We start from the raw sequence: 23,428 nt of genomic DNA on the forward strand, positions 1-23,428 counted from the left end.
ACATTTCTCACAATATTGTTCACGATAAGTTGTATTACTTATTACGTCACTGACTTTATTTGTCGAAAACTACAAAACAAATTTGAAAAATGCACCACATGTCAAATTACTTTAAATAGTAATCCCGAAAACTCTGTTAAATCAGAAGCATTAATTATTAACTTAAAAAATAGGGGAGTACTGATCCATGCAAATACTCTTTTTTACAAACTCTTTGATACAATAGAAAAATATTTTAGGGAAGCCATGAATAATCAGCTTGTCAATTTTTACCAATATGTTATTGAAAATCTTTTGCAAAATAAATTTCAGTTCCCCTGTAGACTACATAAAGAGGATGCAATATCCAAATCTATCTCTTATTACACTAGCATGAGAATGAGATATTACGTTAACATACAAAATGAGGATGTTTTACAAGAAAGTAGAGAAAAAAAAAAATTATTGAAATTGATTTCAACCTAATTGTTAATTCATTTATTCATTGCGTCTATTGTATCTTATTCTACGTATTAGTAGTAGATTTGTAAAATTTGAAAATAAATAAAGTTACGGTTATATCATATAGTTGTTATATCTATGTATTGTGCCTTTCTTACTCATACGCTGTCTGACGAGTGTGATCGGTACTGCCACAAAACTGCAACCCATTGGAGTTGGAGGTTGGAGGTGGTACTTCGCAGCGTTGGGTTAGGGGTTAGGGGTTAGGGTTAGGCGCATCGTTGGGTTAGGCGGATTCAATATCGGAACTTTTTCCCTAGATCGTATATATAGCTCTACGATCTAGGGAGAGTGTTCCGTCGAGCAGACAGCACAGCAGTAAAGGGGCATCTCCAAAGACACGTGAAAATTAAAAATTGTAATATTATAACACAAGTGCCTATCACCCAATGATCCGGGCGCTAACTGGCCACTCTGTTAAATAGATAATTTTTAATAACACACGCGCTGATCACCCAATGACCCAGGGCGCTCACTAGTCACTGTTAAATTAATAATTATTAACAACACAAGCGCCTATTACCTTATGACCCAGGGCGCTTACTGGCTACTATTAAATAATAAATTATCAAGGAATTACAAAAGCGCCATTTGAAAAGATCTTTTTCGTACTAGATAGGCAATCAAAATTGTGATATGTTTACATATGTTACCGATTAACTTTTTATTATTTAAAAGTGTTGCAAATAAGTGTCCTGGATCATCAGGAAAAAGGTGCTTGACATATTTATTAATAACTATTTATTTACTACATTTGCAATCAGCGCCCCAGGTTATACGGTGATAGGTGCTTTTGTTATTAATAAGTATTTATTTAGCAGAGTGGCCAGTTAGCGCCCCAGGTCATTGGGTGATAGGCGCTTGTGTTATTAAAAATTATTTATTTAACAGAGTGGCCAGTTAGCGCCCCGGGTCATTGGTTGATAGGCACTTGTGTTATTAATAATTATTTATTTAAAAGAGTGGCCAGTAAGCGCCCCGGGTCATTGGGTGATAGGCGCTTGTGTTATTAAAAATTATTTATTTAACAGAGTGGCCAGTTAGCGCCCCGGGTCATTGGGTGATAGGCACTTGTGTTATTAATAATTATTTATTTCAAAGAGTGGCCAGTAAGTGCCCCGAATCATTATTAGGTGATAGGCGCTTGTGTTATTAATAATTATTTATTTAAAAGAGTGGCCAGTAAGTGCATTAGGTCATTAGGTGATAAGCGCAAGTGTTTTTTATAATTATTTATTTAACAGAGTGACCAGTAAGCGCCCCGGGTCATTGGGTGATAGGCGCTTATGTTATTAAAAATTATTTATTTAACAGAGTGGCCAGTTAGCGCTTCGGGTCTTGGGTGATAGGCACTTGTGTTAGAATATTACAATTTTTAATTTTTACGCGTCTTTGGCAATGCCCCTTCACTGCTGTGCTGTCTCCTCGACGGAACATTCTCCCTAGATCGTATAGCTATATATACGATCTAGGGAAAAAGTTCTGAAATTGAATCCGCCCAACCCAACGCTGGTACTTCGTTTTATCTTTTATCTCACACCGTGGGCAAGGTCATACGGAAGCGCCTATACGCCATCTGTATGCGATGTCGAAAGCACGCATCTTTTCACATAAAAGGCTGCGTTCACAGTGGTAGATTTAGTATAAAACTAGTGTCAGGGCTGAGCGTGTAACTTGAGCCATGTCGTAAATATAATTGGCATCGGGTCAAATATTATATTTACGACGTTTCATAAAAAGCAAAATCTTAAATTTGGTGATTTAACGTCACATGTCCCATCGTTGCTGTGAAAAGGGTGTGTAGACGTGCAAAAAATACTTCGACACCGGCAAAAGGATTCGACTGGGGCCATTCGGGTGTAATATTAAATATTTGTTCAAAAGTATCTTACCACTAGGCATGCATTATCTTAAAACTCGGGCTGAATTTAAACTTGATTTGATTGTTAAGACACGTAACAGAAAAAAAAATGTTAAAGTGTGCGATCTATTTCCTACTAGTTTGAGGGCATTCGGTGTAGGTATGCGTCTTACCTTACGGGCTCCACTAGTTAAGTAAATTGTAGCGCGCTCGCCAGGAATCGATATTAATGGCTTTTTGAGAGTTGATCGCGACCGGTGACCCGTCACAATACACTCAGAAACTCAGTAGTTCAATCGGGGAATCCGATAATCGTCGACTTCGACGAGATAAGTCAAAGTAACGTGGCGTCAACTTAACCTTTTATCCCATATTTAAAAAGTAAATGACGTAACAAGACCAATACACTTTCCGATTTATCGAATTCACCGATTGATCCCCTGTTGGGGGATCTGATCGCGATATTTCGATACAGCCTGATACTATTCTATAAATCTCAAAAATAGCGCTCTAATTGGTTAGTTCCAGTGATATTCGATGGAATACTTAGTTCAGAATAACTGACCAATCAAAGAGCTGCATCGAGTGATATCGGGCTGTACCGAAGTATCGCGATCAAAAGCACAGGGACGTAAGAAAAGCATTGGTTGATACGTATGTATGTGGGGAAGTATGAGGCACTACCGGCAGCCCAACTTTATTAATTAATAATGACGAAACTTCTTGGAGTAAAGCTATGAAAAAAATCTCATTTCAAATGCACAGTATTATAATCATGTATACTAAACATTGCCGTGTCAAACTGGTATTTGAAAATTCTTGTACGGCCATTTTTTTCGATTGACAATTGTAACCGCTACTTGTACTAAATTACTGTTATTATTATGTTCGTAATTTAGTTTTCTAGAAGAATCAGCAAAAACCATTCAGGACAATCAATTCAAAATAATTTTTTTTATTAATTCCTTGTTAGTATTAGAGACATACAGGGTGACGGAGTGACCTAACCTCCACCGCATGCACCTTTTTCACACTATCTGTGAAAACGTAAGTGCATAGTGCTTGTGTATGCACGTGTATATAGATGTACTAAACAGTGCTATTCTTACGTCTTTGCATATCTATGCCAATTTAAATTTGGAATCGTTATGTTGTGGTAGCCCCATAGATGCAGGGTAGAGCTGCAGGACATAATTTTCTCTATAAGCTGCTATGCTTAGTCTATCCTGGGGCTCTACAATAGTAAACGATGTATCGTCATATTGCAAAATTCCTCTCTAAAATTTCTTTAGTTTTCTCAATTTTCTCAAACCTTTTTTATTCGAAGACTTTCAAGAGAAGTTTGTGATATCGCGATATATCGTTTAAGTTGGTAGAGCCTCTTGTGACGAGTTTCGATATATCGAAAAAAATAGTTTTTTGCGATATCCCATAGACCACGCATGCGGCTTAACATAAAAAAACTAAAATCGCAAGCACAGTCTTAGGGAATATCGCACAATTTTTTAGTTTTTTCGATACATCGAAACGTGTGACGAGGCTCCTTGAGTGGTTTTGGGTATCTTAAATATATGATTTTAGCTCTGGTCTCAACTTCAACACAAAAACCTGACGTCGCGTTAACATTTAGATATCTGTTTGGACGTGACGTCAAGATTCATGGTTGGTGCTGCGACCGCAGCAAAACCCAGATACTTAAGGGTGCGTTCGATTCACATCGGGCGATCGCGTATTGATCTCTCATCGGTTAGTTACTTCCAAGTACAGTATATCTACAAATAATACTGGTACTTGTACATGAATATACCAGACTATATCCGATCAGCAATTGATACGTGACTGATACGCAACCGACTGATGTAAATCGAACGCAATCTTGGGTACCGCAATACCACCGTTACTACAGGATAGACCTTTTGCACAGCAGGATAGACTTCACACGGCAGCTTATGAAGAAATTCCATCCTGCATCACTCTATTGAGCATCATGTGACTGGGTTCGTATTCCGTAACTTGTCCAGCTTACATTTACGCTTACTACAGTAGACTCCAGTTAGCGCAAGTGTCAGCAACTAGCTAGCTATTGCATGAAGTTACCCCCGGGGTGGTATTTTGTAACGTGTCTAGCTTAAATTTGCCCTAGCTAGACTAGACACACTAAACTTGACGTCATGTTACAATGCTAAAGTGAATGGTAACGTTCTATCAAAGCTAGCTAGTCTATAGTCTAGCGCTAGGCTAGCTGGTGCACGAAGTTACGGAATGCAGTCTTTGGACTTACACTGAACGTATTAGGTTATGCCACACAAGCTTATCCCCCAGATGGCGCGATCGTGCCTACGAGAATGTGGCGTCTTCAAGTGTAAGCATATATACAATGTCTACATGTATTCGTTTGTATTGGGATCGGGTTATTGAGTTATTTGGAACTCAAAATTCTAATATTGGAGTTTCAAATGTTTACCACAATGTACATGGATAGAAGGAGGCGTGGCGCTGACGTCGGAGAGCCTACTCTCGCGGAGTCTCGCAGATTCCAAAATTCAGCACCTCACGTAAAACTACATTGGTAATTGGCGCTTGAGCTTAGTTTAAATCACTATATATATATATATATATATATATGAGGCATTCCATGTCAACCCGGCCACCCCCTGCTGCCCAAAATTCCTTGAGGTTTTTTGAAATGAAATACCAAGGAATTTTTAGCTTATGGTCTCTAGTTTTGAATGCCGAGTGGTACTTTGTGAAAATTCAAAATGGCGGTGCCAATATGGCGGCTGCAAGCAACACACATCACTGGGAAAAAACAGTTTTACGTACTGTACTTTGATTCTGGCTGTTTAAAATTTTAAGTTTGACATCATTTCCATGTATTTTTCACGGGCCAATACACCTATACCAATATTAGTTACCAGTGACCCTTAAATTTTTACCTAACCTCAAAAAATACCTAAAAAACGTTGATTTTTGTAACTAACAGTGACTGATTGCGTTTTTAGTCTAGAAAATTAAACTTTTTTATGCAAATAATATCTATTTTTAGGACTATGTGTATATAGACGTCTATCGACCCTAATATTTAAACCTAACCTCAAAATATACCTTCAAAACGCAAATTATCGTAACATACAGCGACTGAGGGTCATTTTGATGAAAGAATTTAACTTGTTATAGAGCATATTAGACCACCATTTATAATTATAGATGTTTCAAAAACCATATACCCAAAATTTTGTACCTAACCTCAAAATATAGCCTAAGAACGCATATTTTTGTAACGTGTAGCGACTGAGGGCCGCTTTGACGAAAGAAATATATTTGTCAGAATACTTATTAGACAACTATTAATGATGATAGATATATAACGAACCTTCTACCCAAAATTGTGTACCTAACCTCAAAATTTACCTGAGGAACGCATATTTTCGTAACGTACGGCGACTCGTGGCCGTTTAAACTAAAATTTTTTACTTAAGTCTATGTAGTTTCGACGGTCGTTCAGGGTTATGGATATATCATACACTATAAACATAATAGCTTGCAACTTACCTCGAAAAACACCTTAAAAACCAAATTCTATCTCTATTTATAGTGACTGAGGCGCCTAAAACTAAAAAGTTTACTGCTATTTTGGCTGCATTTCTCCTGGCAATCCGGAATATGACCATATTTTTGTTTATAATTAGAAATCATCCCACCTAACCTTAAAAATCACTCAAGCAGTGTACAGTTAATAAGAGTGTTTTAAACAATGTCTTTGTTGCATCAAGAGCATTAAAAATAATTCTCATACGGTTTGTTCGAAATATTTATTATTTAGTAGGAATTTAAATTAGAAATGATATGTGCTGAACACTGCTTGAGTGATTTTTAAGGTTAGGTGGGATGATTTCTAATTATAAACAAAAATATGGTCATATTCCGGATTGCCAGGAGAAATGCAGCCAAAATAGCAGTAAACTTTTTAGTTTTAGGCGCCTCAGTCACTATAAATAGAGATAGAATTTGGTTTTTAAGGTGTTTTTCGAGGTAAGTTGCAAGCTATTATGTTTATAGTGTATGATATATCCATAACCCTGAACGACCGTCGAAACTACATAGACTTAAGTAAAAAATTTTAGTTTAAACGGCCACGAGTCGCCGTACGTTACGAAAATATGCGTTCCTCAGGTAAATTTTGAGGTTAGGTACACAATTTTGGGTAGAAGGTTCGTTATATATCTATCATCATTAATAGTTGTCTAATAAGTATTCTGACAAATATATTTCTTTCGTCAAAGCGGCCCTCAGTCGCTACACGTTACAAAAATATGCGTTCTTAGGCTATATTTTGAGGTTAGGTACAAAATTTTGGGTATATGGTTTTTGAAACATCTATAATTATAAATGGTGGTCTAATATGCTCTATAACAAGTTAAATTCTTTCATCAAAATGACCCTCAGTCGCTGTATGTTACGATAATTTGCGTTTTGAAGGTATATTTTGAGGTTAGGTTTAAATATTAGGGTCGATAGACGTCTATATACACATAGTCCTAAAAATAGATATTATTTGCATAAAAAAGTTTAATTTTCTAGACTAAAAACGCAATCAGTCACTGTTAGTTACAAAAATCAACGTTTTTTAGGTATTTTTTGAGGTTAGGTAAAAATTTAAGGGTCACTGGTAACTAATATTGGTATAGGTGTATTGGCCCGTGAAAAATACATGGAAATGATGTCAAACTTAAAATTTTAAACAGCCAGAATCAAAGTACAGTACGTAAAACTGTTTTTTCCCAGTGATGTGTGTTGCTTGCAGCCGCCATATTGGCACCGCCATTTTGAATTTTCACAAAGTACCACTCGGCATTCAAAACTAGAGACCATAAGCTAAAAATTCCTTGGTATTTCATTTCAAAAAACCTCAAGGAATTTTGGGCAGCAGGGGGTGGCCGGGTTGACATGGAATGCCTCATATATATATATATATATATATATAGTGATTTAAACTAAGCTCAAGCGCCAATTACCAATGTAGTTTTACGTGAGGTGCTGAATTTTGGAATCTGCGAGACTCCGCGAGAGTAGGCTCTCCGACGTCAGCGCCACGCCTCCTTCTATCCATGTACATTGTGGTAAACATTTGAAACTCCAATATTAGAATTTTGAGTTCCAAATAACTCAATAACCCGATCCCAATACAAACGAATACATGTAGACATTGTATATATGCTTACACTTGAAGACGCCACATTCTCGTAGGCACGATCGCGCCATCTGGGGGATAAGCTTGTGTGGCATAACCTAATACGTTCAGTGTAAGTCCAAAGACTGCATTCCGTAACTTCGTGCACCAGCTAGCCTAGCGCTAGACTATAGACTAGCTAGCTTTGATAGAACGTTACCATTCACTTTAGCATTGTAACATGACGTCAAGTTTAGTGTGTCTAGTCTAGCTAGGGCAAATTTAAGCTAGACACGTTACAAAATACCACCCCGGGGGTAACTTCATGCAATAGCTAGCTAGTTGCTGACACTTGCGCTAACTGGAGTCTACTGTAGTAAGCGTAAATGTAAGCTGGACAAGTTACGGAATACGAACCCAGTCACATGATGCTCAATAGAGTGATGCAGGATGGAATTTCTTCATAAGCTGCCGTGTGAAGTCTATCCTGCTGTGCAAAAGGTCTATCCTGTAGTAACGGTGGTATTGCGGTACCCAAGATTGCGTTCGATTTACATCAGTCGGTTGCGTATCAGTCACGTATCAATTGCTGATCGGATATAGTCTGGTATATTCATGTACAAGTACCAGTATTATTTGTAGATATACTGTACTTGGAAGTAACTAACCGATGAGAGATCAATACGCGATCGCCCGATGTGAATCGAACGCACCCTTAAGTATCTGGGTTTTGCTGCGGTCGCAGCACCAACCATGAATCTTGACGTCACGTCCAAACAGATATCTAAATGTTAACGCGACGTCAGGTTTTTGTGTTGAAGTTGAGACCAGAGCTAAAATCATATATTTAAGATACCCAAAACCACTCAAGGAGCCTCGTCACACGTTTCGATGTATCGAAAAAACTAAAAAATTGTGCGATATTCCCTAAGACTGTGCTTGCGATTTTAGTTTTTTTATGTTAAGCCGCATGCGTGGTCTATGGGATATCGCAAAAAACTATTTTTTTCGATATATCGAAACTCGTCACAAGAGGCTCTACCAACTTAAACGATATATCGCGATATCACAAACTTCTCTTGAAAGTCTTCGAATAAAAAAGGTTTGAGAAAATTGAGAAAACTAAAGAAATTTTAGAGAGGAATTTTGCAATATGACGATACATCGTTTACTATTGTAGAGCCCCAGGATAGACTAAGCATAGCAGCTTATAGAGAAAATTATGTCCTGCAGCTCTACCCTGCATCTATGGGGCTACCACAACATAACGATTCCAAATTTAAATTGGCATAGATATGCAAAGACGTAAGAATAGCACTGTTTAGTACATCTATATACACGTGCATACACAAGCACTATGCACTTACGTTTTCACAGATAGTGTGAAAAAGGTGCATGCGGTGGAGGTTAGGTCACTCCGTCACCCTGTATGTCTCTAATACTAACAAGGAATTAATAAAAAAAATTATTTTGAATTGATTGTCCTGAATGGTTTTTGCTGATTCTTCTAGAAAACTAAATTACGAACATAATAATAACAGTAATTTAGTACAAGTAGCGGTTACAATTGTCAATCGAAAAAAATGGCCGTACAAGAATTTTCAAATACCAGTTTGACACGGCAATGTTTAGTATACATGATTATAATACTGTGCATTTGAAATGAGATTTTTTTCATAGCTTTACTCCAAGAAGTTTCGTCATTATTAATTAATAAAGTTGGGCTGCCGGTAGTGCCTCATACTTCCCCACATACATACGTATCAACCAATGCTTTTCTTACGTCCCTGTGCTTTTGATCGCGATACTTCGGTACAGCCCGATATCACTCGATGCAGCTCTTTGATTGGTCAGTTATTCTGAACTAAGTATTCCATCGAATATCACTGGAACTAACCAATTAGAGCGCTATTTTTGAGATTTATAGAATAGTATCAGGCTGTATCGAAATATCGCGATCAGATCCCCCAACAGGGGATCAATCGGTGAATTCGATAAATCGGAAAGTGTATTGGTCTTGTTACGTCATTTACTTTTTAAATATGGGATAAAAGGTTAAGTTGACGCCACGTTACTTTGACTTATCTCGTCGAAGTCGACGATTATCGGATTCCCCGATTGAACTACTGAGTTTCTGAGTGTATTGTGACGGGTCACCGGTCGCGATCAACTCTCAAAAAGCCATTAATATCGATTCCTGGCGAGCGCGCTACAATTTACTTAACTAGTGGAGCCCGTAAGGTAAGACGCATACCTACACCGAATGCCCTCAAACTAGTAGGAAATAGATCGCACACTTTAACATTTTTTTTTCTGTTACGTGTCTTAACAATCAAATCAAGTTTAAATTCAGCCCGAGTTTTAAGATAATGCATGCCTAGTGGTAAGATACTTTTGAACAAATATTTAATATTACACCCGAATGGCCCCAGTCGAATCCTTTTGCCGGTGTCGAAGTATTTTTTGCACGTCTACACACCCTTTTCACAGCAACGATGGGACATGTGACGTTAAATCACCAAATTTAAGATTTTGCTTTTTATGAAACGTCGTAAATATAATATTTGACCCGATGCCAATTATATTTACGACATGGCTCAAGTTACACGCTCAGCCCTGACACTAGTTTTATACTAAATCTACCACTGTGAACGCAGCCAAAGTTGCGTGGTTGCGAGCAAGCAAGCTAGCATGCATGCACTGCAAGGTACTGCACTGCATAAGCTGTAAGATCCAAAAACTATTTTTGTTAGTCATGGCAAGTTAAAAAATAATAAACTTGGATGTACTATAAACGTTAAATAATACTTAGTCTATTCTAATAATTTAATACGAATATAAACATTAATGAAGTAACTTTAAGGTTTGTAAAAGTCATCATAATTGACTAAGAGGTTATGTTTACAATCAAAATATCAGGTTTTTCTGCCTTTGCTGTCGTGTAATGAATAATTTAAAATTATTAAACTATAAAAAAAAACAAACTTTTTATTCTGGTAAAATATGTACAAATAATAAACTTGTCGTTAAAAAAATAGAAAACATTTGAGAACATAAAATTAGAAATACATATTAATGTCAATGTACTAAAATAAGTTTATACATAAAATGTTGCAATTGCTTTTTTCAATAGTCTTTACTTACTTTTCATTAAAAATTACGTATAAAGTCAGTATCACTACGTGTACTTACCTTACATTTACTTTAATAAAGTTCATATTGGTACTTAATTCAATACTTAACCCAGTATGCTTAACGTTTGTAGTAATACCAAGTACATTGTTTTCAAGTTTTATAGTACAACATGCATGCATGGCAAGGTACTGCACTGCACCAACTGTAAAATTTAAAAATATTTTTATTTTGTTTTGTTTTTAATAATTTTAAATTATTCATTACACGACAGCAAAGGCAGAAAAACCTGATATTTTGATTGTAAATGTAACCTCTTAGTCAATTATGATGACTTTTACAAACCTTAAAGTTACTTAATTAATGTTTATGTTCGTATTAAATTATTAAAATAGACTAAGTATTATTTAACGTTTATAGTACGTCCGTTTATATAAGTTTATTATTTTTTAACTTGCCATGACTAACAAAAATAGTTTTTAGATTTTACAGCTTATGCAGTGCAGTACCTTGCAGTGCATGCATGCTAGCTTGCTTGCTTGCAACCACGCAACTTTTATGTGAAAATAATACAGATGGCGTATAGGCGCTTCCGTAAGGTCAATCGAGGTTCTGGCGTAGAGATATTATAGATAGAGTAGGCAAGCCTGTAAGTGGAAGCGTTAACACGTTAAAAAGAGATGCAACCAAGGCTCCCAGATTTTAGGGAGTTCGCCGCATGCGCAGTGCGCAATCACCCTTTCTCTATAGAGCAAGCTGGAGCGGGAGAGTCCCCCTACCCATACCTTTAACCTAAGCCCCGCCCACTTCTCACAACTTAAGTATGACATCTTGTCTAGTAGGAGTACAATCGACGATAGCCGCGCGGGCTAAGTCTTTTGCCCCAGCCAAACTTGCCAGCTTTCGAATCTCTCTGATGATTTTTTTTTTTTTTTTTTTTTTTTTTTTTTTTTTTTTTTTTTTTTTAATGTACGTTATACATAAAGTGTTACAACACGTTTATGTAAATAATTATATGTATAACGTTTTAATAGTAAGACATAATTTTAAAAAATACTATGTACAAGACAAGGTAAGTAAAATTATAAAACAAAACATTCGTCACTTATTAAGGAAATAAAAACATTATTATTTAGTGAGTTAAGTGTCGAATTATGATAATTATAGTATTATTTAGTATTTAAAAATTACCAAACGACACGTCTTGATCATTGTTAATTTAATTCACTATTACATTAAAAAAAACAAGTGCGCGCGAGTCCACGAGCCAAGGATTCACGCTGAATACGCGCAAAAAGTAAACAAGACCAGTAGTTCACAGCCTTGAAAACAAAGTATATGCGTTAAAGTTTCGCATCTGCAGAATACGTTACAGCGTACAATACATATGATCTACACTACTATTTTTTGTTGACTAACTTTAATTCCAGTTTTAAAATGTTTACGAAAAGAATAATGGTTCTAACGTTGCTACCTTGACGTCAATTAACCCTGCAACTTATGTTAAATGATTTTCTTAATTTTGTTGCCTAGTCCTTGTTTTCTTTATTTTTATTTATTTATTTTTTTCTTAATTTCGAACGTGAATGTAAATAAATTACCGCGCGCGTAATGTGGCCACAGTAAATGTGCCGGTCTCAAGCCTGGAGAAACTACAGAGAGAGCGTGCTGTAATAAACATACTCTAAGCGAAAAAAAAGTTGTTTACTTATTAAACAACAACTAAAAATTCATATATTTTATTAATTATACTGTCTGAAATCAGCATGAATTTTTTCACTATTTTTTGTCGAGTGATTTTAGGATACATATAGAAAAATATTGAGAAATTGCAGCATGAGCTTTTATGGCAATCCATATTTTTCGACGAGACGTATTTCCAAGAATAAATACTTGTAGCGAAGTAAGTTATTAATGATACACGAATCAAAAAAAAGGTCGTGCAATTCGGGACAGATTAATGTATTAAACAGTGTTGCTTACCGACCATAATAATGTAATAGTGAATTAAATTAACAATGATCAAGACGTGTCGTTTGGTAATTTTTAAATACTAAATAATACTTTAATTATCATAATTCGACACTTAACTCACAAAATAATAATGTTTTTATTTCCTTAATAAGTGACGAATATTTTGTTTTATAATTTTACTTACCTTGTCTTGTACATAGTATTTTTTAAAATTATGTCTTAGTATTAAAACGTTATACATATAATTATTTACATAAACGTGTTGTAACACTTTATGTATAACGTACATTAAAAAAAAAAAAAAAAAAAAAAAAAAAAAAAAAAAAAAAAAAACATCATCAGAGAGATTCGAAAGCTGGCAAGTTTGGCTGGGGCAAAAGACTTAGCCCGCGCGGCTATCGTCGATTGTACTCCTACTAGACAAGATGTCATACTTAAGTTGTGAGAAGTGGGCGGGGCTTAGGTTAAAGGTATGGGTAGGGGGACTCTCCCGCTCCAGCTTGCTCTATAGAGAAAGGGTGATTGCGCACTGCGCATGCGGCGAACTCCCTAAAATCTGGGAGCCTTGGATGCAACATCCAGCTAACTTTAGGTTTGTTCATTTATCCACTTTGGACCGCTCTGAGTGCTCCGAGGCCTCCGAGCGATCTGTAAATGAACACAAGCACAAGTTCTTTACTTCTTTGTCAGAGCACTCGAAGGCCTCGAGATATCCTTATACCATATGGGTATACTCACTGTCAGGCCTGGATAAAGGTTTTGAGGTGCCCGGGGCTACCTATACTACAGGAGCCCTTTTTTAATTCATTAAAATTATGGTATTTAAAACAACAATTTAATTAGTGTAGTTATAAGGATTTTATATCATAAATACAGTTTTAAATATTACTAAAAATAAATAAATAAAAAAACAATTGAATTAATATATTAATTTTTTTTTATTACAAGAATGCTTTTTTCCTTAATTTCGATTTCCCAAAGTCTTGAATATCATTAAAGTCAATTGATATCATTAGTTCAGATCCAATCGCTAAGCGAGTTAATGCTGTCAATCGTTCATCTAACATTACTGTTCGGTACATACATTTTATTCGTTTTAAAACCGAGAACAATCTTTCTGCCTCACAGTGCGCTATAGGTATGATCACAAATATTCTAAGTGCTATATAAACGTTTGAAAATACATCCACCATTGGCTTTTTAACCATCCAGTTAAGGACTTTGAAGGGAGAAATAAGTTAACTTTTTTCTTCTCGAACTATTAAATTAGAAAAAAATTCCTCTGGCTGCATTTTCAGCATTGGAACAAATAGTTACATTTCATTGACTAAATCGATTTGTAAATCCTCATAAGAAACTTTAACTAAGTTATGAGATTTAATTATAATTTCATCCCTTAATTTTTTTGTGATTTTTCATTTATTATAGCGTCAGAGTATTTTTGGATGATTACTGAACTCAAAGCTTTAGACTTTTCTTCTATTCTTACAAAATCATCCCTTAATTTTTTAAAAATTTTTACTTAAGAAAACATCATAGTTTTAGCTACATTAAAGGTGGCTCCTCACTATAAATCCCACAAGAAGAGTAAGCATACTGCAACACAGCTTTTCATTGGCTCTGGATCGAGGTTCTTGACTAAAAATGGATAGGTACCTATAGTCCCTTCAAAAAAAGTTTAGTCACATCTACACCGTTGACCTATATCGTACAATACAGTGACCCGAGCAGACGTATGTATACAAAAAGTACATAAGTCTGCCCCGCATTAAATTATTTTCTTAGTTCAGCGTCTTATTTATTTTTATTATAATTACGATTCCCCACAACTCCTATTCATTTTACGTACAACTTTCTGACCAATTCAAACTACGCGGGCTACCGCTCTTCGGTGTAGCAGACGCCCCACACTTTTCATCTGTTCCGTGACTTGCACAGTTATCTACTATTTTCACAAAATATCCTATAAAACCCATGGTAACGTCCAAGTACCTGGATGTTGTTGGAAAGATTCTGATTTCTTCTATCTGCTACATAGTTTTCTATTAAGAACTAAAGTATCTTTGCTGAGATATATCATGCAACCTGCGCCACCAATTTGACGACCCTCCATACGAGGCTATGTTACAAAGTCTATTTTCCAGTTAGTTTTTTTCAACAATTTTGGTGGTGATGAGGTCTAAAATTTTGGGAAAAGACTCCTTGCACCTTTAAGAATCATCCTTTAAAATATCATTTAAGGGGGCTCCTACGACTACTGCTGAGGTCAAAAATAAACAAAAAATAAAGTTTTGTTTTTCAATAAACAAATGTGTCTGAAAATCATAATGATATTTTTAATAACATATGAAGTGGGAGAAATGATGTTTATGTGTGTAGTTTAACTTTGTACGAAAAATTAATTATTGTTTGGACCAGTCTAGTGCATACGAGGGTACACCACCTGTGTTGGTGTAGTATAGCGATGTAATATATATATATATACCTATAGGTATATGGTATATATATGTCGTGTTTGCATGCCTTTCTGCTATTACTCTACCTCTATAGTGTTTAGTATCTGTATGTCATTAACATCATTTTATTGATAAACAATGGATCACGGTCCTTCTAATCCACCTAAAAAAAAAGAATACCACGCACATAGAGTCTCAAGAGGATGGAGGAAAGGCAATCTCAACTTTTTGGAAACTCGCGCGATTAGGTGAACAAGTACGTCTGCTACCCACGTGACCTCCTGACCTCCCAGACACTATTTATTTATTTCCATCACAAATATCTCGCTAAAATGGTCCTTTATCCACAATTTTTAATACAGCATATTACAGAGGAAGACTTCATCTACAAAACGTATATATTCAGTCTGCTGGGACATTTAATTAAGGTTTATTATAAACGAAAACAAATTGTTTTTCATGCTACCCCATAGGAACACGTGCTAATAGTTACAACTTTGAGCTCGGATTTCTCAAAATTTTGACCCATTCGAAATATAATTTAGACCACCATTAAATTCAGTAGACTTTTATTTAGAAGAAATAATATATCTCTGTTTGGGGACTTTCGTGAAGGAGCCCCCTTAATACTCCAGTGTTTTGATTTAGTGAGGAGCCACCTTAAGTCTAGCTCAACTTTTTGTAAATATGCAGTGGTAGCATTAAATTTAATCAAAACTTCATTCCAATTAAATACTGCCATAAACGCAATTTCTAGTTTAGTAATTATTTTATTCATCAGTGACAAAGCTTCTTGTCGAGTATCTGTTTTTTGAGTTTCATCATTGGCTAAGTGGCACAGAGCATTAAAAATACCATTTTTTTGAAAAAAACCATATCGAAAAACCACATAGTAAAACCATGTAAGAAAACCACAGAACAACATGTGGTTTTACACGACTCCTTTTTCATGTGGTTTCTTGTCTCAAATCACACCATGTATTTTTTAAGTAAAACCATATGGTTTTTACAAGATTTTCTTTTCATAAAAGAAATTATTTCTACTTAAATTTAACTATTTAAAAATCTTAATAACGCATCAACAATAAATACAATAATAAAACAAAAGAAAAAAAACCTCTAAGGTGAACTGAACCTTGGCTAACAGATTCTTAGCTAAGTATCTTATCCATTGGGCTAGAATAGATTTGATTCTAGTTTCCAATTTTGTGTCCTTATAAGGTACAGAAGCCACAGTTGCTCTTCCGCTCTTGCTTCAATGTTGTCAGTCTGATTCAATTGAATCGTGAAACGAAATGCTCATAATTATTTGCACAGAGTTTGATTTCAAAACATTTTTTTTTATTTTTCCCGTACGTTAATGCTTATTTTCCATTCTAGTATTATTTTTGAAAGAATATTCAGCAATTTTGTAACGATGAAAGTTTAGCTATAACCACTAATTTATTATTTTTCCTCATCATAGTTGTTATGAACTGTAGGACAAGATCCGGAGGTTGTCAATGGACATATGCAACGTCAAGATCTCTCTTACCCAAACTCCCGACAGCTTTGATGGTTAGGGCTTGTGCTGCTGCTCTTCTTGTTTCGCTATCAAAGGATCGATTCCAACTATCGGCGGATTTTTCTTTCCGTGTATATGCTATTTATCATTCTGGTTTATTTTCTCTTTATATATATGTTTTATTTAAATATACAAATAATGTTACAAACACTTGTTTTCCTCTACGTCGAATAAATGTATTTTTAATACTATTTTTATTAAATAATTTAGTAAGCTGATACTTATCGTTAGCAAGGTCATTTCAAAATTTCACGATGATAAAATAATTTTTTAGGATATGGGTGTAATTCTTACATTTTAAAACTCCTAAAGAATTATTAACATCCAACGTAAGAGAGAAAAATCCGAAGGCACAAAAAAATTAACACAATACTCCTCTAACATTTATTTTCCGTCTTTTGTTAACTACTTTAAATAAGGAGCTACTCAGCTCAACTTTATTATTGGTCTAAATTATTGAGACAAATTATTAGCGTCCGTCTACTGTGAATAACTGCATGCGTTGAAATTTTTATCAGTAAAAATTTGTATTAAATACAATAAAAAACATTTTCGTGAAATTTTAAAATTGTTTTTTAATCCTCAATTGGGTATATAACTTAGTTGTAATTTTAGACTGAAAAAATAATAACAAAACAGCATCTCGATCAAAAATTAAATTAAATCATTTGGCAAGTTTCTAAGGCGTAAGAATTTTTTCAATATATTATATTATTTTGTTAATAAAAAAAAGTGTATAGTAGCACGCTAGAAAACAGCTCTAACTACTATTAAAAAAAATTAATCTCAATCTATAAGATCTGTTTTTCATCACTGTTTAGATTTTTTTTTAACAATTTTTGATATTTAGATACGCTGTTTTAAACGATGGTCTAAAATCAACATTATATTGTTACGTCAGTATGACGTATTATTGAAGTCTAAGCTTGCGCTTAATAACACGGGATTCGCACTGGGCGCATAGGTGGGACGCGGGGCTATAAGGTAGCTAAATCCCTTGACCAGGCGTTTATAAGGGGGGGGGGGGGGAGCTCGACTGTTCTGATCAATTTGAAGCGGTTGTCGAGTAGTAGTGCGAGGCACTCGTTCGTGGCGCGCCTCTGATTTGTCAAGAATACCCGGCGCGACGTCTAAAAATAGTATTCTGTCCGCGATCTAGAGGTTACTAATACCGTAACGAGTAAAGGTAGTTACGCTCTGAAGGAGGTTACGCAAAGGTCAAAATGGTTAAAAGTCGCGACCGGTCTAGGAGCCACCAATACAGTCCGGAGTAAATGTGATTGACCTAAACTTTACGTAAGAAATAATTATGTTATTTTTTATCGTAGTGTAGCCTTTAACCGACACCGCAATGCGAACTCCAAAAACATGTCTGCTTTAAAACGAAGTGGAAAGGTAGAATTAATCACTTTAATATTTCAAATCGACTTACTTTTATTTTTGCATATTCAAACGTACACGTGCTGAACCAACGCGAAGTGTCCAAGGTTGAAAATTAAAAACCGCACTCGTGGAAGACCGTAAGATAGCAGAGGTGGACTCGAACAATCTAGTCGACTGTTCGAGGGTGAAATTTAAACTCTACTGTCAGAGATTAGAAGGGAGATTGCCAGCGCCTATGGTAGAGAGTGTGTCGCTTTTTTTCCACTGTTTTGAGCGCCCCGTCGCGGCAAATCAGCTGAACTATACGCACGTTTCAGCAGCGGAGGAGAAGACCAAATTGTGCGTACGATAGGTACCTAGTAGAGGGGCAAAGAATATGTGCGTATACACGGGTATAGCTATATATGTTTGTATTCTATCTCGGCTCCCGGCTCTCGCAGCTCGCAGCTCTCGCATGCATGCGTATACCTATATCTATTCCTGATGTGATGTTCCCTCAAAAGCGGTTTTGAATGTTGGACAATTGTATGTCCGGTCATATATTACTCATTAAATGTGTATTAAATACTTGTACAGCTAAATACTGAATTTTCCTCTTATAATACTTTGTGTCCGGCAGATCTATGGTGTGACAATAAGGCAGCTAAGCAAAATGCTAAAATTATAGGCAGTGGTAAATTAAGACATATGACAGACATTCATGAGCATTATGTTAAAGAATGTGTAAATTATGTTAAAGTAAACGTCAGATAGCTGAATACTAAAGAACAGATTGCCGAAATATTCACAAAACCTCTACCGATCGAGCTCCATGAAAAATTTGCTAGCAGAATCGCGAACAACTTCTGCGACTCTGACTGGAAACTAATAAGTTGTCTCTGTTTCAGATAAGCGATAAAAGAGCCATGGACCGACTCATGGACTACTTGGGTGCATTCCCAGAGCTGTGGAGCCGAGTAGAGAACACACATTTATTTATTTTATAAAAAAAAAAAAAAAAATTGTTCTTTTTATCTATTTTAAATTGTAATTTTTGTTTAGTAAACTTAGCTATCTTAAGTAGGGAGGAAGTGTTGGCATGTACGACTTTTTAATAGGCAGTATATATAGTGTGTAAGACAGCGCCACAGGCAAGGTGATACTTGCGGGCCATATAGTCAGTACAGTGTAAGCTACCATGCCTTCTACACCTCTCGTCATCTCTCTTTATTGTCTTTGTCAGTTTTGTCAGTAGTAAGTCTGTAAAATGTATCAAGTCAGTTGTGTTTTGCATCGGTCGGCAGTTGAATTAAATAAATTAACGTTTTGTTCTTTTATAAAATACTCGTTTTTATTTCACGCACCCCCTTTACTCACACCTCTTTAATAAGTATTATTATTATTTATAATTTTTTATCATTTTTTATCATTTTTTGTTGTTGTCGTGAATGTCATTATCGAAACATCGAAAAAAGTAGTAACTAGAAACAACTTTTATGATTAATGATCATTATGTAATATTTCACTTTTAAGATTTCAAAAAAACTAATAACTATTAATAATTGTTAATAATCGATTATATTAAATTTATTGTTTTATATTTTATATCAGATAAAAATAATAATAATGAGGAATAAAAAATAATAATCTTTATGGTCACGGTTTTGTACCATTCGATCTCGCGAATAAAAAAAAACTACTAATGCGTATTTCAAAGTTATAATAACAACTTGTGACGGACTATTGTGAATAATAAGTCTTACTACTTGTTTTATATCTAGACATTAAAAACTGTTAAAATTTTTTTATATTTCCTACTATTTAAAAAAAATAATTATTACTAACTTATCAAACAAAATTATTACCGCTTGGGAGGGACCAACGTGCATCTTAAAAGAGATGAATCACCTGCAAACTCTATTCGTAGTTGCGACACATCGACCAACTATGATTCATGCAAACGCACATTGGCCTATGTTGACCAGAAACGAAAAGCATATAAGATAATAAAATACTTTTCAATAAAGAGAAATAAAATATCTTTAAAAACTAATACAGGCAAAAAGTCCAACGGGGAACAGCTGAACTGGGTTGCAATATGCTGCAAATACTAAATGCTGGCACAACTTGATGCGATGTTGCGGGGGCTCCTACGAGTACTGCTGAGGTCAAAGACAAACAAAAAATAAAGTTTTGTTTTTCAATAAACAAATGTGTCTGAAAATCATAATAATATTTTTATTAATAACATATGAAGTAAGAAAAATGATATTTATGTGTGTAGTTTAACTTTGTACGAAAAATTAATTATTGTTTTGACCAGTCTAGTGCATACGAGGGTACACCACCTGTGTCGGTGTAGTATAGCGATGTAATATATAGGTATATGGTACATATATGTCGTGTTTGCATGCCTTTCTGCTAATACTCTACCTCTATAGTGTTACAGCATATTACAGAGGAAGACTTCATCTACAAAACGTACATATTCAGTCTGTTGGGACATTTAATTTAGGTTTATTATAAACGAAAACAAATTGTTTTCCACGCTGCCCCATAGGAACACGTGCTAATAGTTGAGCTCAGATTTCTTAAAATTTTGACCCATTCGAAGTATAATTTAGACCACCATTAAATTCAGTAGAGTTTTATTTACAAGAAATAATATATCTCTGTTTGGGGACTTTCGTGAAGGAGCCCCCTGAAAAGTTAGACTAACGTAGAGTTAATACGTATAGACAAATATGAATACGTACTACACTCCTAGCAAAACAACATTATCAACTTTTTATTTGGTTTTTATAGATGCATAACTCGCCAAGCTACCCTTTTTTTTATTACATTCCCGAATTTTTTGATATATCATCCGCAATAGCCTAAATTTTTGAACTCTTTTAAAATGTCAGAGAAAATGGGAAAATTGAGCTAATCATGAACAATAACTCTTTTCCCCTTTTTTTTGACTCATATGTGTCGGGAGAGAGTCCATGCGGCTGCTCCAATATAAGTAACAGAATTTCCAAATCCCCAGAGCACCACTTGCCTATTCCCTCTCTAATAACTAGAAGTGAAAAACATATTCACTAAAATTCTACCGAAATCCCCAATTATTTTCACAATCAGTACGTCAAAACTACCCGAAAGTTTAAATATGTGTAGAAATTAATACGCCCAATAGTATGCAAGTGAATGTTGATACATCTAAATCATTGTATCAAGAGGTGCATATGCATAGATGGCGGCACTTTCAATACAAGCACTCTATATATCCTCCATACATTCCCTTTTTTCAATATCCAATATATTTAAGACTCATAATACTAAGCCACATAGTTTCTTTTTTTCAAGAAAATTTCTTAAGAAATAAATAAGAATGAGAAAAATGTCGAATTATTTTTGCAATCAGTCAAAAGTAACCGTAAGTTTCATTATGTTAACTCGCGAAAGGCAAGGTACTTTTATTGTTACCACTACCCTTACTTTCATAATTATTACTATACTATTACTATAATTACTATTGTTATTATCGTTATTGTTATTATTAACATACTATTATACTAATGTTATTATTATGAGATATTATAACAACGGCCAACGTTATTTCTGTTTCAGTATTAGTTGATGTACCGTAGCACACCGATCGTTTATTCAGCCAAGCATTAATTAAAATATTAAGCGATTCTCTCCGACCTTTCTGCAACAAGTTTGGTTGAATAAACAAACAGTGTCCAGCATTAGTTAATATTGACGATGTTCTTTCTTAACATAATAATGAAGACAAATGAAAGTTTTGTAAAATTTGGATGTAAAGGAGAAAGGAAGGGCTTGAGTAAGTGAATCACCGTTCCTTCTCTTGACGCACGGAGGAGAATAAGCCGGATGTGCCAATTTTTGAGTGGCTGAACTAGAGCATTTTCTAGCCAATTAGATCTTTGGCTATTGTCTTTCCCCTTCAAGATTTTCCCGCAAAATGTTCCTGCGTCGTTTTGAACCAGCACGTCGCAGAGGTCAGTTACTCCTTATAAAAACGCCTGAAGGCCCTGAGAAAGTGACTCGACGACAGCCCTAGCTGGCTAGCTCCAAGGTAGACTGAGTAGTAAGAGTCCGACTCTGCTACAACCCAGTCTACCACGAGTAGAGGACACAGTACCAGAGATTAGAAGGGAGATTGCCAGCGCCTATGGTAGAGAGTGTGTCGCTTTTTTTCCACTGTTTTGAGCGCCCCGTCGCGGCGAATCAGCTGAACTATACGCACGTTTCAGCAGCGGAGGAGAAGACCAAATTGTGCGTACGATAGGTACCTAGTAGAGGGGCAAAGAATATGTGCGTATACACGGGTATAGCTATATATGTTTGTATTCTATCTCGGCTCCCGGCTCTCGCAGCTCGCAGCTCTCGCATGCATGCGTATACCTATATCTATTCCTGATGTGATGTTCCCTCAAAAGCGGTTTTGAATGTTGGACAATTGTATGTCCGGTCATATATTACTCATTAAATGTGTATTAAATACTTGTACAGCTAAATACTGAGTTTTCCTCGTATAAAATAAAAAATTGAGTAATGAAAACGTAAGCCCCGATATTTAATGTAACTTCTTGAAACTTAATCTCTATAAAATAATCATTTTTACAACTTGAATAATTTATGTTTTTATAGATTTATAAAAATTTAGCACATTAAAAATATCAGAATAATATACACACGCTTCACTTTGATTTTTAAGTTTATTCAATAGAGAATGACTTTTTCTGCAATTCAAATGTCATTCTTCAACACATTTAACTTTTCTAATAAGAATAAGTAATTGTGAAAATATTTAGAAAAATAATAATTCTACTTGTAGGTCAAACTTTAACACAATTATCAATATAAAGAAAAAATAAACTAATACTTAAACTTAAACCCTGAAGCTTTACGACAAACATGTGTCACTTTAAGTGCTTAGGGTAACAGTGCGTTGGTAGTCGAGGTAACTAAGTACCGCATCGTGTACTTATGCTTTGAGCATTCTGGGGTTCAAATCTCGCCCACGGCAGAATTTTTTTTTTTTTTTACGATTTCTTTGTTTTTTGTTTTTTTTTTTTTGATGGTAGTACAAAACTTTTTTTCGATAATAGTATTTTATTTTTATGTATATGTTGCGTAACGACTACGCTTTGTAAATTCATTCCTTGTAAAGTTGGGTGATTTTGTTGGAAATTTAAATTTTTTAATAAAAATGTAATATCAATAGTGGGGAAAATGGTAATTACCATTTCATCCTTTTTTAGATAATTATAAAACTATTATTGATAAAGTTAAAAATCATCCAAAAGTAATTTAATAGTACTAAGTTATTTTACACTATTCTAACAAAATGGTTATGATCTCACTTCGATGAGGATCACACCTTTTACAACCTAATC

Source organism: Copidosoma floridanum, unplaced genomic scaffold, assembly GCF_036245765.1.
Source record: "Copidosoma floridanum isolate Cflo_tuat_1 unplaced genomic scaffold, Cflo_Japanese_pri ptg000004l, whole genome shotgun sequence".
Lineage (NCBI taxonomy): Eukaryota > Metazoa > Arthropoda > Insecta > Hymenoptera > Encyrtidae > Copidosoma > Copidosoma floridanum.